General features: G+C 37.5%; 1 protein-coding gene across 26 annotated transcripts in view; it reads left to right on the top strand.

Annotated features, from left to right (window-relative positions):
- The first annotated feature begins 376 nt into the window (after window positions 1–376).
- The window catches only part of MAP2 (microtubule associated protein 2), a 261,553-nt gene continuing 241,227 nt past the window's right edge, over window positions 377–20,702 (top strand). For all 26 annotated transcript variants that reach the window (XM_054585712.1, XM_054585741.1, XM_054585735.1 and 23 more), the window contains exon 1: window positions 377–587. The gene's annotated coding sequence lies outside the window, so the exon portion shown is untranslated. The remainder of the gene's footprint in view (window positions 588–20,702) is intronic.

Raw genomic sequence — 20,702 nt, 5'->3', positions numbered from 1 at the left:
AGGAAGGTCTTCTGGGGTCTCTGTCCCGACCTCATGGGCCTCCCTTTGCGGGTGGCGGTGGAGGGGAAATTCTATGGAAGGCTCCCGCATCCCCATGACCGCATGTGGCCGCGGCTTGGCAGGAGCTGTGAGGCTGCCACGCTCGTGGCTCCCGCAGGGCGGCGGGCTGGCTGCGGCAGGGGGCGTGGCAGTGGCTCTCCCCCGCCCGGACACTGCGGTGGTGGCAGAGCCGGGCGGGACTTGGGGCGGGGGGGACAGGAGGGGCGGGGCGGGGCGGGGCCGGCTGCCGCCGGAGCGGGCGGCGGGGGCGGCGCTCAGACTGGGCCGGACGCTGGGGCTGCGCGGGCTCCCGGGCCGGGGCGGCGGCGGCGGTGGCAGCGGCGGCGGCAGCAGCAGCAGCAGCATCTTCCTCCCTCTCCTCTCCTCTTTCTTTTCTTCCCTTCCGCTCCTTTCTCCATCTTTTCCTTCTTCTTCTCCTTCTTCCCCTGCCCCGTCTCCCGCTCCTCTCTTCTCCGGGGGGCATTAGGTCCTCGGGGCCGTGAGCGGTGGCAGCGGCGACCGCGGGTGCATCCAGTACCAGCGCGCAGGTAAGAGCCGTCCCCACCTCTGGTTCTATATAGGGCGCCTCTGCTGCCTCGTTCCCGCGTGGAGGGAGCCTCAGCCAGGAATGGGGTGGGAATAAGCAAGGGGGTGTCTCGCCCGCCGTGCTTTGGGAGCAGGCACAGGTTGGCCGAGCCGTCTGCCACCTGACGGAGGCTGCAGGCCCGGCCTGTCCAGGTGTCACCACGGAAGAGGGAACCGACCGCGCTTGCCTGGGCTCTAGATTGGTAGAAGAGCGTGCGGTCTTGGTAGGTACCACTGTGAAACGCCCGGAAATTTACTTCGCGTTAGGATACGTGTCTGGAGAGCTAATATTACCTGAAGTGCAGAAAGACAAGGCGTGACTTATAAAAAGATAATGGGGGGAAAAAAAGGATTTCCAGGTAGAGGATTGTTTTGTCCATCTAGCTGCAGAGATGGCACACGGAGGAATGAGTTAGGCAGGCTGGTCCATTTCGAATCCTTTTCCCTGTTATTCTTCCAGCTGGAAAGGAAGATTGATAAATATTTATAATTTTAGGAAAATGAAAAATCAATGTCTGGTCGAGTTGCAGGGCGGGACTCTAAAATGAATCTGGTTGAGCCTGAGCATCCACACAGTCTTCCTTGTTGAACCATGGGGGTGGAAAGCTGCATCTCTAGTGCCTTTATTCTTTCCTTTTCCTCACTTTTTAAGAAAAGTCCTTTTGGGGGGCTGCAGTGTGGGGTGCCTTCCTTCCCCAACTTCGTCTTTTGTTTAAGGATGGACATTTACAGTGAGTGTGTGTAAGAGGAGTGGGGAAGTGTGTGTTTGGGTGGGTGGGTGGGGGTGGTAAAGCAGATAGGGTGAGGAAAAACATCCTTGAAAACTGGAAATTGATGTTATACTGCCTGGCATTGGGGCTTCAGGATTTTATCAGAAAATAAAAAGCTTTCATTGGCAACAAGTCCATTTGTAACCTGAGGACATAGACTGTTGGAAATGACTCAATATGACAGGTTGTTGTTTAAATGTATATACATGCACACTCATGAACACACATGCACGTGTGCACACCACACACGTCCACATACACATATATAATACGCTATGTACATGCTATGACAAAAGAGTGGGCATGCAAAGGAGAAATCTTTTAAAATTTGTCTCTCAGGGTTTAGGAGTTATGGTGTAAATGAAATCTGTACTGCAAAACAAAAAAAATATATTGGTGGTGGTACATAATTTTGAGTGTGAGGCAGAGGGATTGATAAATGTTGGTAAGGAACTAACTTCAGTGTTAAAGGTATTATCTGTTTAAAAATGATCACTTTGGGAGAGGCAGTGACGACAGAGTGAAATTGAGGTTTGCTGCCGCAGTGAGGCGATGGAGAACAAAGCCTTTTATGTGAACCGTATTATGCAAAATGTCCCATGCTTGAGCTGCAGGTATGGCCCAGCATAAAGCATGGCTCTGCCACCCTGTCATTTCTTTGGGCAATGAAGTAGGTTAAATAAACAAAAGCTCTTTAGAATGCCCAAGAGGAAGGTTACATTCTTTAACCTGAATGTGACACAAAGCGCCCCTTTAAGGGAGCAATAGGCATCTATGTCTTTTGGTAGAAATCTTTATGAATTTGGAAGTCATGTATTTTAACATTGATTCCGGTAATTTTTTCTAATTATCATAGGTTTACATCTGTATTCATGATTTGCGTATTATCAGAGCTATTGTGCCTTTAGGATCATTGGTACATGGTTTACTTAATTTTAATTGGTAGTATTTCACCGGTTGCTATAATATTTAATTTCTGAAAGTTTTTAAAACCTCCTAAGTAGAAAATTGGTGAAATCTGGTTATCTAAGCAATTTAAAAATTGAGCCTCCTTTTTTTTAAAACAAATAGTCTTTTGATTATATTATTTTTTCTTTTCTTTGTTTCTTTCCTTTCTTATCCACCCACCCCCACCCTGTCTTCTGGTCAAATAACCTGTTTCTTTCTGGCTGTCTGTGCTGCTTTAAGCTCCTAATTATGTCTAGACTACCCAAAGCAGAGCCAGTGTTCCCAGGAATTTCAAATTTAGGATGTGTTCATTCTCTGCAGCAACTCTCTTGGGATGGCTTGTTTACAGCACCTTCTCAGGGAGGAGAAGCAGAAAGAATGTGCTGAGAGAGTCTGACCCAGTGAAACTGGCACAGCCATTACCTCATCGTAGTAGCTACTTCAAATTCATTGAGAGAGCAGGCATCCTCTCTGTGGAAACCAGACACCAGGAGCACACCCATCCCCAGGCAGAAGCCCTTCTCTTCCCTTAGCAGCCTCTGGGAATCTTGCTCTCTTGAGCTGAAAGGGATATTTTCTCTTCTGTGTATTTCTTTTCAGGACTCATGAACTTGGTCAAAAATATGCAGCCAAAAATGAAACTTGGCACAGAATCTTCTAAGCCCGAAGGAATAATTTCATTCCTTTATCATGTTTGACTTAAATTAATTTGCAAATTTTCTAAATATCAGAGGGGAGAGGGAAGGAAAATACTTGTTTGGTGAATTTTTTGCATTTTTACCCTAAAACACGTATTTTGTGTTGAATTTTACTAGCAACTAGACAACAGACTGGACTGATGTGATTATGAGAACTTTAGTTGCACCGTTGGACTTTAAAATTAAATAATTATATAATTGCTTAGGTGTATATATAAAATATATAATTATTCATTGATATCCATGTGAGACAGACCATATGAAACCAAGTTGGGAATTTTACTATTCAAGTTGATTACTCTGATTAACGAATTGTTTTAATGCTTAATTTCCTTTTGACAGATTAAGCTAAAGGATCTTAAATAACAGTTACAGTAGATGATAACACTACCTCCACCTTAATACTATACTCCATAATGCTAAAAGTAGTCATTTAGGTAAGTCATTAATAAATGCATAAATCTGATAACATTCTGAAATAGTCATATACCCTTTTATCTCTGATACGGGAGTTGAAGATGCTATTAAGCTCTTTGAGTCCTATCTGATTCTCTCACATATGTTAGTTCTTTTTGCTACTTTACTTCTCTTAAGCTATCTTACCTTATAGGTCAAATTAATTTTTCTAAAAGACTTATTAACATAACAAAAAGAATAGTAAAAATAGAAATTTACAAATTTAGGGAGTTTACCGATAAAGTTGGAAGGGTTTGTTTGTTTTATAAGAAGTAGCATTCGCTGAATAGCTGTTGTATTAGAGATATGACACACAGTGCAAGGGACTGCTTTCAGAGCTGGAGACAATGCTTCAGGATCTCAAAGATGAGCTTTTATGCATCAGTTATATAAATGTCCTAAGTGATGCCCTGGCTGGTGTGGCTCTGTGGATCGAGCTCGGCAAGTGAAGCCAAAGGTCGCTGGTTCAGTTCCTGGTCAGGGCACATGGCTGGGATGCAGGCCAGGTCCCCTGTTGCGGGCATGTGAGAGGCAGCTGGTTGATGTATCTCTCACACATGGATGTTTCTCTCCCTCTCTCCCTCCCTTCCCATCTCTTTAAAAATAAATAAATTAATAATTAGAAAAATAAAAAGAAATGTCCTAAGGTATGCCTACCTTCTTTATTTCACATAAATACATTTAAATCAGGGGATGATAAACTATAACTTTCTATGAGTGTGTATGTTTATATACACATAACCTAATGCAAGCTCTAACCATCTCAAATGCTTCAGTGAATCACCTGTAGAACATGTCATTAAATGCTGGCTAGCACATGAAAATTCCAATTCAGAATATTTTTAAGAAACAACTTTTGATATTCTCAAGGAGTTACCAGTCCCAGGATAGTGGGAGATGATGAACAAAGGCAAATTCTCAGCTGCTAATAGTCGTCCATGTAGGATGGAGATGAGTTTTGTTTAAGTGGATGGAGAGGGAAGACATCTGTTTTGTTTTTCAATCTCAACCTAATATTTTGTCCATATCCCTCTCTTGTCATTACTTTGAACTAATGGTTGTAGGTGTTTCCTTGTAGAACTTATTAAGGATGCTATTGGAAACAATTCTGCAGTACATTAAACATTTTAAAACAATATGGGTATAATAAATTGACTTTTAATGAAAAACACTTTGAATCTAATCTTTGAACTCAGTTTTTCCCTGTTAAAGAGAGATAATCTTTTCCTTTGAGTCACAGTATTATAGCTGATATTTTTACTTATATATCTTAGTGAAATTCAGTGGAAATTTAGACTAAATAAGAACTCAGGATTTCCTCTCTCAGTGGTTGTTAAGTTTATATTGTGGACTTTGGGAAAGTTTAAACAATTTGTTTTTCATGAAAACACACCAGCAGGGACAAATTTCTACATATTTTTTGCTTTTTTGTTATGTTAATAAGCTTTTAGAAAAAAGCCATTTTACTTATAAGATTACACAGGTAGACTTATCCCTGCTTTTCTTCTTTCTTCCCTCTCATCTTTTTGTCTTCCTTCCTTTGCTCCTTTTTAATTTGTATTGGCAAAAAAGAAAAAGTTACTAATCATTAGAAAATGCAACTATAGCTTGTTATTTTTATATTAAATTTATTTTCTATTGTATTTCTATTTCTTGTTTAAAATGCAGTTTGATGTTGCCTTCTCCTTCGTCTTAGGTCTCCATCCCTCTCTTGGTCCTTTCTTTGATCTTGACTTTTAAATCCTCTAGCCTTGAATAATTTTTTTTTTGGTATTTCCAGTCTTTGATCATGCTTCCTTTCTCTAGAAGTCCTTTCTAAATCAGGAAGAAAAGTTATTACCTTGTGTTTTTTAAAAAAATTTATACCCAAGTGTAGCTCTTGGGTAGGGGGAGCAGTGAAGAACCATTTCACTTTGATTCTGTTCCAATTCTGATTATATTCCTGCGCCTGAGCTAAGGGTAAGGTGAGGTGACTCACCTGTGACTTTCACATGAATATAAAAGAGGGAGGGACTCAATTCTAAAACCATTCCAACCAGCTACGTGCCAGCTACACTACTGAAAGTGGTGAGACTAAACCTGCTCCTGGGAACGCTGACAAAGCCTTTGCTCCAGGGCCATTCCTGCGGTTTGGATCTCTTAGGATAGAGGTTTAAACTCTTCGGGGATGTGTGCCCAGACTCAAGGTACTTGGAAAGCAAAGGAGCTTTTTTTTCCCTGAGCTGGAACTACCCATACTGATGCCTCCGGATTGAGTGAATCCATGTTTAAACTTGGCTCTAGGTACAAGGGAAATCCAACAAAAATAGCCAGGTCAGAACTTTTTTATGACTTATAGAACCATGAAACGTTCTCAAAAATAGCTTTCCTTTTGTGGATCCCTCAACTTTAACATTTTTAGGTAAAGGGAACTAAGCTAGAAAAGCTGTGGGCCTCTGTCTTGAGTCTGCTTCCTCTTACTTTCCTACTCTTGTCTGTCTTCCTGTCTCCCTGCCCCTCTGTTGTTGGGGTGGGGGCGGGGGGGGTGCTTCTTACAAGGAGACAGTAATTTAAATAAGAATTAGGTGTTTCCCTGGTTGCTTGTTTAGTGGCGTTTTACCTGCACCCAGGCAGCTTAGGCCTTGCAGGGTCTTAAGTTGACAAATACTTGAAAGTCATGAAGAGCATCTTGGAGCAAAGAAATTAAACAGAAACCATGCTTAAATATTTAAAGGGAAACATGTTCTTAGTCAGTGAAAACTGAAACTATACCACTGTCTAGGGAATGAAGGAACTCTAATGTCACTCTTCTGTTAGAGGATGTTCACTATACTGTTCTGATGTCTATATTATGTTCTAATCATGTGAGGAACATGTTTAATCACCCATCAGAACTGGAGTAGATGTAACAGGATTTCTAAAATAGTTATGCACACTTGGGAAAGAATGGGCTGTGCATGTTGTCTTCCCCTGAAGTGTCTTTATTTTGAGTCATAAATAACAGGAAAAAAGCCATCTTAATTGCACCAAAAATCTACACTTATGAAAGCAGATCTTTCAAAATAAGATAGTCTATGTTCTTTTTCTTAGCTGTGGTTTATTGAATTAGATAGTCTAAAGATCTAAGTGATCTATAAAGAATTCAAATAATACCTTTTAATAAATGATGTTCTTGGGAAGGATTCACTTTCTGTCTCTCTTCCACCTAAGTATCAGGCAAGTGAGCCCTAAATACTACTAATATCATGGTCCATAAATCATTCAGTTATTTATTTAAAAATAATTATTGGATCCCTAATATACAACAGTATCTTCTCTAAATGTGTAAGATACTGAGACAAATCATATACATTCCTGCCCTTATAGAGCTTATATTCCAGTAGCAGGAGACAGAAATTAACTAGTGAACCAATAAATGAATGGATATTTCAGACAGGGAAAATGTTATAAAGAATAGGAAACGAAACCGTACAATACAGCTTGTCTGGGATGGGATAGGCTGCCACTGGAGACATGAGTAATGATAAGTTGTCAGGCATAGGAATATCTAGGGAAAGAATTCTCAAGGCAGAGGGAAGAGCCAAAGCAGTGCTCTGGAAGCAGGACGAAGCCTGGAGCATTTGAGAAACAAATACAAGCAAGGCCAATGGCACTGGATTCTAATGAACATGGTGGCGCGAATGGGACAGTAGATGCGAATAGACGGCAGGTACCAGGCCACATTGTTCCTCTTGACCACGATAAGGGCTTTACTTTTATTTGAATTGCAGGATATTCTAATTTTTCTAGTGCAAGGAGCACTTTTATGAAAATCTCATAAAAGCTTTCAAAGATTAATTATATCTTCTAAATCCCTGTAGCTCTATCTGTATCTTATTCACTAAAATGTTAAATCACAAGAGAGAAATGTGTTAGAAAATCAGAAGTCAATGATGGTTATAAGATTAGACTTTTGTTAACTTGATCTGGACATAGACAGCCTACAGTATGTCATTTTCCTTACATAATGGAGAATTACATGTGTAAGTAATTTTAACCCCTTATAGCCTTTTTGTACCTGAAACTAAGTTGTTGTGTTTTTTTTTAAAAAAAACAAACAAATCTAAACAGAAAAGTACAGATCTTTGAGACAAGTATCCACAGGAATCATTCCAGTTTCAATATGAATGTGTTCTTTGTTTCCCACCAAGGTGCCAGACAACAAGCAACAAGGAAGGTACTGAAATGTATAAACACATTAAATCACAGAGTGACACATATTTGTTTCTTAGAGACAATGGACTAAATCTCCTGAGGATTCAGCAAGTGAGCCGCTCCGATCTCATGATGATCTTGAAAGAATAGTATGTCCTACAAGCGCTATGCAGATTCAGTGGAGGGAGCTATATTGCCGTGTGCAGAAGCTAAAGATTTCAAGTGGGAAGCAGGACATGGAGGAGGCTGTGTAAGTGGCTGCATTTGGAAAAGCACCCAGTTAGGACAATAACAAGCAAAAGCACTGAGGTGACCGTGAGCAGGGCGTACCAGATGGCCTGCAAAGGACTATTTCTTTTGGAGAAGAGTGGGATGCGTGGATGGGTTTGTATTTCTAGAGGTCCTTGTATACCGGCATTAGTAGTTTAGGTTTTATCATAAGTCCATTTGCAGTCAGTGAAAGATTTTGCCCTGTGGCATGGCATGAGGAATGCAGTGACAAATTTATAAGACAAATTTGAGAGGACATAGTGGCAGGTCTGGAATTTCTACATAGGTTGGTATGGCATAAAGAATTTCTAGAATTGGTTGGTGTGGCATAGAGACACCAACCTATTTAGAGTAAGAGATTAAAGGCCTTGTCTGGAAGCTATAGTTGCAGACATTTTCACAAACAACTGAGAAAATGTTAACACCAAAGAACGGAGGTGGGAAACATGGATAGAGATGGTTGAGTGAGGAATTCCAGCTCTTTGACATCTTCAGGAAGACAGACTTGAGAGACCCAAGAGTTAGAATCCATGAAGAACTGTAGTCCGTGAATGAGTTGCTATTGGGGTTATATCATGTGCATGCAAAATAATGTATTTTTAAAAGGACTTTGGCTTTGTAGGACGAAGCAAAGAAATAAGGATGAATTTCAGTTCTGCTTCTCTGATTTCTAGGCCATATTGGAAATATACTACACGACTTCACAAATTAATTTCATAAATAGTTATTGAAAATTAGTGTGTGTATATATCTAAGCAAATGCAGATTGTCTTGCAAAAATTACAAACTGATTTTTGTTAGATATTTATTTGATTTTAAGTATTTGCATTCTAAACATATTTAATGTCTTTACAACTAATATATGGCAGGGGTTGGCATGCTATCCTGTAAAGGGCCAGATAGAAAATTTTTTGGGCTTTGTGGGCTATGTACAGTCTCTCACAATTACTCATCTCTGCTCTTGTAGCAAGAAAGCAGCCATAAACAATATGTAAAAAAATGGGTATTGCAGTATTTCAATAAAAAACTTTATTTAGAAAACCAGGTGACAGCCCCATTTGACCTGTGGACTGTAGTTTGCCATTACCTGTCACACGTTGTCATGGTTGAACATGAGTCTAGGAAATGTCTTTGAAATGGTAATAACCATATTTTTAAGAGGTCATAAGTACATGAAAACTATGGGAGGACTAGTGTTATATATTTCCCTCTAAGAAGACCTCTGCAGGGACCCTTTAGCTCTTTCTCATATCAGAGTGTACTAGAAATTGGAGATCTTGTCCTAAACCACTGGCTTGGTCTTATCATGTAGGTGCCGGGTGCATTTTAATTTTCTTCTTGGCCTCTGGTAACCTCAGAATAAAATTATATCCCACTTTAAGTAACTGTGCAGAGCCTGTAGGGCACATTTCACATGCTGACATTCTTTATGCTTTATTGTCTTATGATTTCCTTTTGTCCCTTCTTTTTTTTAGAACAAGGTAGTCTATGAATAAAGCTAAATGTTATATTTTCATTAGAGACCCACTTTTAATGAAAGTCTGTTATTGGAGAATTCCTACTTTCCAGGAGTAAAGGGGGTGGCAGTTCAGCCATGTTCTGCTGTTAAATTAGGACAGATTGCATTACTTTTGTTACTGTTTCCACAATTGAAATTATTTTCTCAGGAATAAACTGTACCTTTTGTGTGAATATGCTATTAGGGGACATTTATTAAGGCTTTTATCCTCACATGTAAGACAGTGGCATGAGTTTATTGCTTCTGAACCTTTCTCTGTGGTGGTTGTCACAAATGCCTTTCAAACATTTTTTTATCCCTCAGGACCTCAGTGGTCTGGTAAGAAACTGCTAAAACCCAAATGTTTTGTCTCTTATGAATACATGACCATGGAAATGTTTTGGGGATTAGAATTCAGATTTTTAAACACTGCTCTCTTTCTCTTCAGAATACTTTGTGAGGTTTTCTCACTCCCAAAGTGAAATCTGCTATTTATGGTATATAAATTGAGTTTTTAGTTTTTGTTGTTTTTTTTTATATACTTTTTGTGTGCTTTTGCCTTCTGATTTTACTGTTAGGTCTTGTTAATGCATTGGAATTAAATAGTTAGATTAATTCTCACTCTCATTTACTTAATTTGAGCGTATTAGTTTGACTCCTGTAGGCATGGTATAAAGGACAAGAGAGCTGTTCACGTGACCACTGGCCTGAAAAAGGCTATCAACTCAGTATGACTTGATAATGATTCTTAGCATAATCAAGGGGCGTGTCATGGGAAATGGCAATGTTTTTCTTTAAAAGTTAAGAGAAATAGAGAGAAGAATATCATACAAGGGAAAAGTAAGTTAGAAAGCCCTTGGTGGTTAGATAGTTGGAGCTTTCTTCCACTTTATCAGTACTTGTGTTTTAGATTACTAATTGTTTCACTGTACTCATTTTGTAGGGTGTAGTGTCTCAGAAAATTGGAAAGCATAACAGGTTGCATTTCAGTCAGACTGGAACATAGACAAAATAGTGAGTGATAGGCCTTCAAAATGTGTAGAGACAGGTTTCAATAGCTATCATTGCCCAGGTACAGGTACAGGGCTCATACTAGGCATGATTAAGTACTAATTTTATTTTAGTGAAATATACCACGTATCTCAAATATAAGCAACAGAGTCAGGTTAAATAGTATTAAATTAGTCATGATGAAAAGATGGTGTCATAGATATCAGCTGTTTAGGAAAGCAGGTTTGACAAGACGGATGTAAATTGAATATGCATATTTAACTTTGAGAACATCCTCTTTATTATCTGAAAATAACCATTTCAAGGTTATAATTACTTGGCATTTCTGTATTATGCCGGGTTATTTTTCATGAACAAAACATGCCAAAAACACAAGAGCAACCTCCAGAGACATTGCAACATGTGAAATAACCATGACTTTGTATGTTGTGATAAAATATAGTTTATTGTGGGAATAACTTACCTGAATTTATTCAGCATCCTTTCTCTAGCAAGAAATTGAGGAAAAGATATTGAACAACTGCAGTTGACTCCCCCAAGTATTATGCACCTCAAAAGTCCTTAGATCGGCAGAGAAGGGTATGTATGTGGAGGACTTACTCCCATCAGCAAGCTGAGAAGCCCTGGTTCAGACCAAGGCATGTCTGGAAATTGCTCCTGCTCAGAAAAGTGCTGTTGTCCTAGGCAGAGTGGCACTTATTCAGGCCATTTCTGGACTCATGTCAGAGACCTCAAAATGGAGTGAAAATTAACCTTCTGATGATACAACTTTCTGCTCAGAGAGCTGTCAGTCCCTGGTCAGATTTAGTATTCCATAGCATCTTCATAAAATCTAAGTGCACATGTATCCACGAGACAGAATGCAATTAACACAGAAACAGTATTTCAAATTTGAGATCACTCTGATATACAGTTAGTTATAAATGACGTAACAGAAAGGGGCCCCTTTTGGAAAAAGCTATACAGACTTTAGTGAGAAATTCATTTTACACTTAAATGTAATTTACCACGTTTTACGCTGTCACTACTTAAGTTGATACAATTTAAAAGTTAAATGTTGGAACTTGTACATGAGCATTATGGTGACTCATCACTGAAGGTCTATAAAAGTTTCTTCTCCATTTCTGAGGTTAGAGAAGATGAAATGGAGAACAGAGAGGGGAATCACAGTGGGATCGCGTTGTGTAACTCCAGCTTTACGTTGAACTGTTGTTTCTGCAAGCCCACATCGTTGCTGCTCTGTTTTTGTCACTTATAAGACATCACATTTGATTACCCAATTCCACAACTACCTGTGATTGCTAAAGTCCACATTCATTCAGGCCTGTATTCCTTTGAATGACATTCCTTGTGTGTGTGTGTGTGTGTGTGTGTGTGTGTGTGTGTGTGTGTGATTTACAAAAGGCAACTTGTCTACACAGACTCATAAAGAAAGTACCAAAAAAAAATCTATGAACCTCCTGGGCCTTTATTTTATTATCTTTAAAATGAGAATACTTGCCAGAAGACCTCACAAATACTTTGTTTTGTTTTAAACCTAGGAATCTGGAAGTTAGATTAGAGCTATCTTTTTGGATGATTTATTTTCTATCAGGAAATGGAAGAGTAAATAAAATGCTCTCCATGCCACAATTGTTGTTCCACATAGAAAAAGGCAATACTGATAGATGTAAACAAGTGTAAACATATATTGCCTATGGGTCATGCCAGCCATTCTTAAACAGCTTGAAATTAAATAACTAGCCCTTTTGGACATGAAGGCTGAACAATTCACAAAATTTTAAATCAATGCTAACTCATCCCAGTAGACAAGGGAAATGTGCTGAATGTATTTGAAAGCAGATGTAAATGAGAATAATATCTTACAGACTCATTTATTTTATTGTTTATTATAGCCTACACAATAATTTTATCACGTAAATTAAAAACTACTTATTTTATTACATTGTGTTTAGATTTATCTCTGTCATTGTATGTAAGCTATATACATTTTCATAAAGTAGTTCACGTTTTAAATGTTTATCTTTGAAAATTCAAGTCTCATTTTTAAAATAGAGGATATGATACTTTAGTTACTATATAATTTTTAGTTGCCTGTTTTTACAGTACCTACAAGATATACCTATTGCCAAAACTTATGTGGATGAAGGAGTGCCGATAAATATTTTTGGAATGAATAGATGGTTTTAGAGAAACTAGTTTAGAATCCCCCATAATTTAACAAGACTTATTTGGTCTTACATGTATACCAAAAAGTAAATTATGATTTTTTTGCGGGGGTGGGAGGAGGTGGTAAGATCTGAAGGAATCAGAAACATTCCTTTCTCTATTTAAAAAATAAACAAACAAATCTCATGTGTCTAAAATGCCCAATCTTTGTCTTTGTTTCTGACACAAAAAGCTTTATTACTCATCTACTACCCTCTTTGAGGCATAGGGAAAGTCATTTGACACTCTGGGTCTCAGCTTCCTAGTCTACAACATGAGGGGATATATCTAATTATCTCCAAGACTGCTTCACTTTCTCCTGATAACTTGGTCTGCGTTGCGTTAATTCACATTTGCACAAATCAGGTTGTCAGTGTTGGTTAGCTGTTCACCTAGGAAAGATTGCAGTGACTGGAATGCTGAATGGTTACGTTTTCTTGTTAGGGAAAGCTGAATGTCACAAAGAAAGGTTGGAATTAGGAGGCGCCATTCAGAGAAACAATTCTCTCTTTGTGAACACACCTGCTTTGTCTTGAGCAAATGTTTATTAAGAACAGTTATGAGCCCCCTACTGTGATGAGCCATGTTAGCAGTAGGAAGGAAAAAACAGGACTTCATCCTTACTCTTCGGTAGCTTGTTATGAATTGGGAAGGACAGCTGTCTCACATCTTTTGAAGAACTAAACAGGCTATAAATGAACACCTTTATTACTGAGTTACCTGTCTAAAAGTACTTGGGGGAGAAAACACATAGGTGAATGCTTTAATAAAAACCCAAGTCATAGTATGGTTATATGTTAAAGCGAGTGACACAAATAACCAGAGCTGCTGGGAAGAGAAGACTGAGGTAGGGCTTTAGGAAAAGATGCACTTGGAAGATACATATGCACTTGGAAGATATTTACCCTTCCTGTAGCTGGTGTACATTCTAAAAAGGAAAAAGAACTGTTTTTGAAAAAAATGTTTTGCAATAGAAAGGCAGCAAAATATTGTATTCACTAATATGTATGATACAATGTTTTGTTTCTTTGTAAGTCTTAAAACAATCCATCAGATTTATGAATAAAACACTTCTTATAATCATTTAAATTTTGTTAATTGAAGATCTACAAATATGCATTGAGATTATTTGAAGACGTCTTTTACTTCAAATGTAGGATCTTTGGAAGACATGAGGCTTTGGAAAGGGAGGGAAGAAGAAGGAGGTGTGCTCAAAGTATCTATTGTGTCATTTTTCAAAGCAGAGGCCAGCTGTTTTGGAACTAGAATGAAAATGTAAATGATCAAAAGGGAACAATGGGAGCCTTCTTTTTTCAGACAATGACCAGTGCAATCACATAAGAAAAGTGTTTGGGAAGATTTTCTACTGTGCACAAGTCACGAATGATGAACTGAGAGGCTGCAAGGGAAGTGATTTACAAGAACTAAGTGGATACAGCCCATGGATTGTCTAGTACTCTGGGCAGTTGAATTAATCGAGGAACAGGCCCTCAGTTCTGCTGGGACTGAATCCAAATCACAAGATTACCATGCATGGAACTTAGGAAGTCGCTGCCTCAATAGCAGAGCAGGACTGTAAATTGAGCTACAGTGCTGGCATGAGTTGCATTTCAATTCATGTGGTTTTATGAATCAAGACAGAGGTCTCTGAATACAATGCAGACAGTCAGTGGGAACAAAATAGACACATGGGAATAAAATAGAAAGATTATGCATGAGCTTGGCTAGGATTTTTTATATTAACCATAGGACAAAAATCCATAATAGCTTTTAAATCCAAGGGTTTTCACAAATAGATTAGTTTTTATATTTTTGTTTACATTTAACTGCTGCTGAATTCAGGAAAACTCCAAAGGGCTACAGGTAACTCATACGGGTTTGAATATCATTTGAAACAACCTTCTAATTTTAATATTTAATGTCAATCAGACATCAAATTTCTGCAATAAAAAATATGAAATGCCAGCAATGAAATAAAACTGTATATATTAATGTATGTGTGTATGTTCTTCTGTCTCTACTCTCATTGAATTTGTTCTTCTTTCGTCTGAAATAACAGTCTTTTCTCAATTAATGCAGTCTTTATAAGAACTTGAGTGATATTTCTAAACTATGTATCCAGTTCACTCTTCTGTTCAAAATCCTTTCATCTTTGACTTTTTTAACATAGCCTAGAAAGCCATGGAAATCTGTAAATATGCTGTTTCTTCAGTCTTATTTTCATCCACTCACTGTATTTTTGGCCTCCCTCAGAACTACTAAACTTCTGCAGTTCTCTACCCATTTGCTCTGTTCTTCCCACTGTAGTTTTTTTTTTTTCTCTATGACTAACTGCTTTTCATTTTCAAAAACCTGACCAGCTTTTGTACTTCTCTTTCTCTCTGTGATGTTTATACTTCTTGAATGAAGGAGGTATCCTGTTCATCTTTGCAGATCCTGTACCTAGCTGAGTGCCTCGCATATACTAAACACGCAATAATTATTTGTGGAACTGAACTATGCTTTATGGTTCTGTTCAGCTTTTGCTATTGATTACTTTGATTAAATGGGTGCGTTTTGGCTACACTGAGTTTCCATCCAGGAGCTAATTTTAGTCAAATACCTTGGATAACCAAATATTTTTATCGTGCCCCTGATCTCTTCACCATCCTCTTCTAAACAGCAATTGTCTCATGTTTGTACCCAACCCTGGGTTAATTAAAGGCTCTGGGCTCATTTTGTTCACCTTAGGTGGTTACTATCTTAACAGGTTCTTGGGAGAGTTACCTGTGATTGCTTATGTGAAAATGGTGCACAGTGTCAGGCACAGCACTGGAGTTTAGTAAGTATGCAGTACATTTTCTGAAAAAATGAAGACTCATAATGCTTTCTAAATTGTTTTATCACTGCTATTTGAAAATAAAGGAATTAAGACTTCCTTGGGGATAAAAATATGAAATGTATATGTCTATCACATTCGATATTCCTTGCTTTCCTTCAAGGCTTAGTTAAATTGCTCAGTCTCATTGAATAAGAAAATTGATAATTTATTCCTAAATAATATATAGTGAACATTTTGCAATACTAATTAGTATCTTGTAATTAAAAGTCCTGGATTACATCTAGTGGAGCTGTCCGGTCAGATGTAAACATTCATTCCAATTAAATCCAGCCAGTCAGAGTTGTGTATGGGGAAGCAGAGCTGTTGGTTTAAAATTAGAACTTCAACTGGGTTGATATTTTAAATCACAATCTTAAGTTTTTGGTTGTAGCATAATAAAATTAAAATAGTTTGTAAAAGGGAAAATGAAAATTAAAGCATAATTCAAATTTTATTACAGTGATTTCTACAAGGCTATATAATTTATTTAACCTGGAATTGAATTATAATGTCTTTTTTTTAAACTGAGTCATCATTGAGACTTAGTTTGCTGTTCAAATTTGGTTTGCTATTCAAATGTCCTTTGAAGAAATGTGAAAAACAGTTTCTGCATTAAAATTTTTTGATTGGGAGCAATTTTTAAAATAGCTCACATTAAATTGAAAAATTTATAAAATGCCACGCTTTAGAAAATGCTTGGTTATTACACTTTAAAAAAAGCATAAATCAAGCTGTTGTGAGGATGGATGGATGATCAACATTACTCTGAAGAAGATGTGCTTAATCATTTTAGATCGGATGCAGTATTGTTTTTGCCTGATTTTGTCATCAGCAAATTTCCCAAAAACTATATAGATTTAAAACCTTTGGAATTATAAAATAATACTTCGCGATCATTAAGGTTTTAGTTTTTAGTCTTTGAGAATATTCAGCTTGTGTTACCTAGTAGATAGTATCTAATTAGCTAGTCTTAAAAATGGCTCCCATATTCAAGAAATTTTAAAAATCACTAATAAAGCACAATTTTATTCTAACACATCTAATGGTCAGTAGGGATACTAATATCATTGTCTTTAGGTTTTCAAGGCAGATATATGTTCACATTTTATTTTTTTTAACTGATTTTGAGATGCACAATATAAATCTCTGCTTAGGGCAATGGTGATAGTGATATGACATGAAATTAAAATTACATCATAATCATTGTTTAGAACAGATTGACAATGTATGGTTTCAAGTGTTTGGGTTTTCGTAAAACCTTAAAGCTATGTGGCACAGGTTTTTCAGTGCAGAAATGGCAACATATTTAAAACATGTAGCCAAAATGTGGATGGAGCAAAGAGGGAATTGATGCTCTTGTTTCTCATCAAAAAGCAAAAATTTCTTGGAACAACAAATCCTGCCAGGCACATAATCCGAATTAAGACAGTAGGATGGCATTTTATGTAACATCCTAACTACTATGATTTACTAAATATGATCAAGAAAATCATGTTCTACCAACAGGACTAAACTTGGGAATAATAATTAGCTTTGGCAAACCGTCCAGCCACACACATTTCCTACAAAAATTACTCATAATAGCAATTTTGCATTGAGGTATTAAGTGCATGTTTTAATAATATGTGGGCTTAAATTCAACAAGGAAACATACCAGTGCTTTTATTTTTTGTCTATAGACCATAAAACACACTGTAAACTAAGTGAACAAAAGGCAACATGTTTTTTGACAGTCATAACCTAAGTGCCTGTGCCTCCCACACATTACAAAATGTCATTAAAAGAAAATCAGTATTCCATAACACTATTCATCTGCAAGATGCCAAACAACCAAATAATAGAAAATATTTGGATTTATGGGAAATTGTTTAAAATTGTTCAATTTATTGCTGTAATAGGGCTATAAGCTGGGCATGGTTTTAGAAAAAGTACTTAAGAAAAGTGTCACTTTTTATATAGTTACTCACTCTTTATTAACACAATTCTATTCATTGACTAACAAATCTCAAATACAAAAGTAAAGGAATTCAGCAAGGCACAAACTCACAATAAAGAAATTAGAGAGAAGTAAAAGCTCAGGATGTTCAAGAGTCCCTCCTCCAAAAACAGAATGCTGCATTCTTGACAAGAACCAATAGTATGTATCTAGCTTGCACAGGGCTCTGATCTCAGGGATGGACATGTGACCAGGACAGGAATGGCCTGGCCAATCACAGCACTCTATCTATGGGCCAGTCTGTCCTTTAACAGTGTGTGTTGAATAGTAAAAGAAAAATCTCAGTCTCTCTGAGCTGGTGAACTCCAAATATGTTATAAAGCTGGAGCATTATTTATATTTCTTGCCATATGGAGAAACTTGCCTTATAATGAAGGCAATACAGACTAAAGCAGAAGCAAGATATAGAGGAGTCAGCTATCCCATCACTTTCTATAAGTCAATAGATTCCATTTTTATTCAAGATAGTGTAAGTTGGGTTTATGTCACCTGCACTTATACAGTCCTGTTAAATGCACAAAAGTACAGGTGATGAAATTTTGTGTCATACATGCTATTTGAAAATTTACTTGCATCAAAGTCAATTAAATTTTCATCAGTTCATCAAAATCATGCTATGCTTTAGTTTGTTTCATATTTGAAACATTATTTCTTGTACAGATTTTGTTTTTCCTGGAGTTTCTAGTTGCACTTTTTCTTCCTATATACAAAAAAATCATACATATTCTTCACCATATCAGTAAATCCCTAGGCTCATTGCCAAGTATTGAATACACTAATATAATTTCTAAGCCCAGAGTAAGCACAAACATCCACTTTGAATGACCTATACCTTCCCAGGCTAATCACCCAATTTTATTAAAGACTCTTTCTTAGGCTGTAGTCTGGGTGCATTCACAGGAGTAGTGGGAGATAGAAGAGCCAATTATAATAGCCCTACTTTACGCAATTCTTCAGGCTCTAACCTCATTTTCTGCTCCTCTTCCCCTTCCAATTATCTATATCTACCAGCTCAGGGGGACTCAATGGAAAAACTTCCTCATTCATTTTAAACAATAGTAAATGTTAATTATTGTGCCATTCTGTAATACAATGATGCCTTCAAGATGTATGGAGTTGTATAGGACCTAAGACTTTTACAATAATAACCTCACACCATGATACTTTTTCAGTTATGTTGTCTGCTTTTCCTATATAAGGAAACTAGAAAATTTTATTGAAAGACATAAAAGTATATTTGAATAAATTAGAGTCACTCCATGTACCTGAATGGGAATATTCAACATTGTAAAGGTGTAATTTACCCCCAAATTATATATGTAATGCAAGTTATTGAAGGAGATCATCAAGAAGACATGACTTCCAGTTGACCTACAAACTTGACCCTGGCAATCAGAGGCTTCTCATCCTTCCCTTGTTCTTAGAATGTATGCTCTGTTGATCATTCCCACAGTGGGAGCCATTTTCAAGAATGTAGCCCTGAAAGAGTAAGTTGTTGTGAAGCTATCTGGACTAAATACATGACTGAATCCAGTTAAGGCCTCTCTGTATGCATGACTTTTAAGATTTGGTGGACAGTTATGGAGATCTATTCACTTTACAGCTGCACAGAACAAGCCTTATAATTATGTTCCCTTGTTTATTAAAACTCCAAGCTATCATCCTGGAATCATATTCCTCTTTCTTAGTTCTCTCCTTGCCTTCTGGGTACAAGCACCAGTTTGCAAACTGACAGTGGGTGAGCCAGCCAGATTGAAGAAATGGCCCTTGGGAAGGAGGCGTCATTGGGAAAAATTCCTAGTTGGCCATTGACTTCTTTGTGAGGAGGGGCAGCTTGTATGTCAGATGCTTGTGAACTGCCATGTGAGTCTGGGGATTCCGCCCAAATGTCAACTGTTTAAATGTGTTTGAGAAACTGAATGTAGCACATTATGGCAAAGAAAGGAATGCCCAACTAGAGGCTGAAGCTCAAGTTAGAAAGTTGGAAGAAGAACCAAAGTTAGAAAAGGATATGCAGAAATCCACTACTCAGCTAGCTCTAGGGCTGGTAAAAAAATAAGTAAAGGAAACTTGAGTAGGTTGCTGAGTATGGTCATGACATACCATACCTGGTTTCTTTAGATTCATGTAGACCTTTAGTCAACAGTTTCATTGTAGTTGTGTCCAAGGATGTGTCGTAGATTTTTTTCCTTCTTTGACTTAGCTTTAATGTTTCATTGTATATTTTATCCTTTTTATAAAAAAAAGATCCTCAAAATAGCTTGGATATATTTACCCTCCTTGCCACCACCACCTGTTTTATTTTTAAGATAGAGTTACTACATTATATTGTTTTGGAAATGTTGAATATTTAATGAATAAAAATGAAACATACTTCAAATTTACAATGGAAAGTTGTTGATGTAGACTGTCAACCTAGAACTACCTAGACATGAATGAGCCAAAGGAAACAATTTTATAGTAACAACAAAAGCATCTAAAATTACATTATTAAAATGGGTGGGAAGGAGAGGATGTTCCAGCTGTCTTCTCTCTCCACCCAAGTTTGAATAAACATACCTTGGTTTTCTCAGATCATGGGAATTGTTTTTTTCTTCATGAAGCCAATACCAAAGAGAGTCAAAAAGCTTGCTACTTCATACCACCTTGCCACTCTAGTTAAGTAAATTATGCAGATTTGAAGCCTTTGGCCTTCTATTGAAATATAATTAGCCCATGCCAAATTCAAATACAGAGTTGTATTCATTTTACAAGACTTCAAACTGTCAGTCTTTGGATAGCAGATATTTCCTTAGATCTTAGCTATCTAGGCATGTCTAGGTATTTTAAGTATTTTAAGACTATTTAGGTCTTCCAAGGCCACTGATCCTTTTTTCTTTTTTTTCAAAGCTCCAGCTTGTCACTACTCACAGCTTGCTTTCCCTTCTGGAACTCATGTCTAGGTAAATAACTGTAGGAATGCAGTGGGACACCAGAGTAACTGCCTGGCTTTCTTCTCCCAGATCTGAGCTCTAGGTGGACCTGAGACCGTGGTCAGTCTTGGTAATGTGTGGCATTTGACTTATAGACCAAGTGAAGTTTCCAGTGTCTATTTACATAATACTAGGAGCATTTCATTTTAATTTTTTCTCCTTAGAAAAAAATATAAATAGAATTTTTAAAATTAACTTCCTATACTGTAATAGAGACC

Source organism: Pteronotus mesoamericanus, unplaced genomic scaffold, assembly GCF_021234165.1.
Source record: "Pteronotus mesoamericanus isolate MK-2021 breed Mesoamerican mustached bat unplaced genomic scaffold, CSHL_Meso_final contig_90, whole genome shotgun sequence".
NCBI lineage: Eukaryota > Metazoa > Chordata > Mammalia > Chiroptera > Mormoopidae > Pteronotus > Pteronotus mesoamericanus.
Note: the sequence above shows the minus strand (reverse complement) of the source record. Positions and strands in the feature narration are given on the sequence as shown.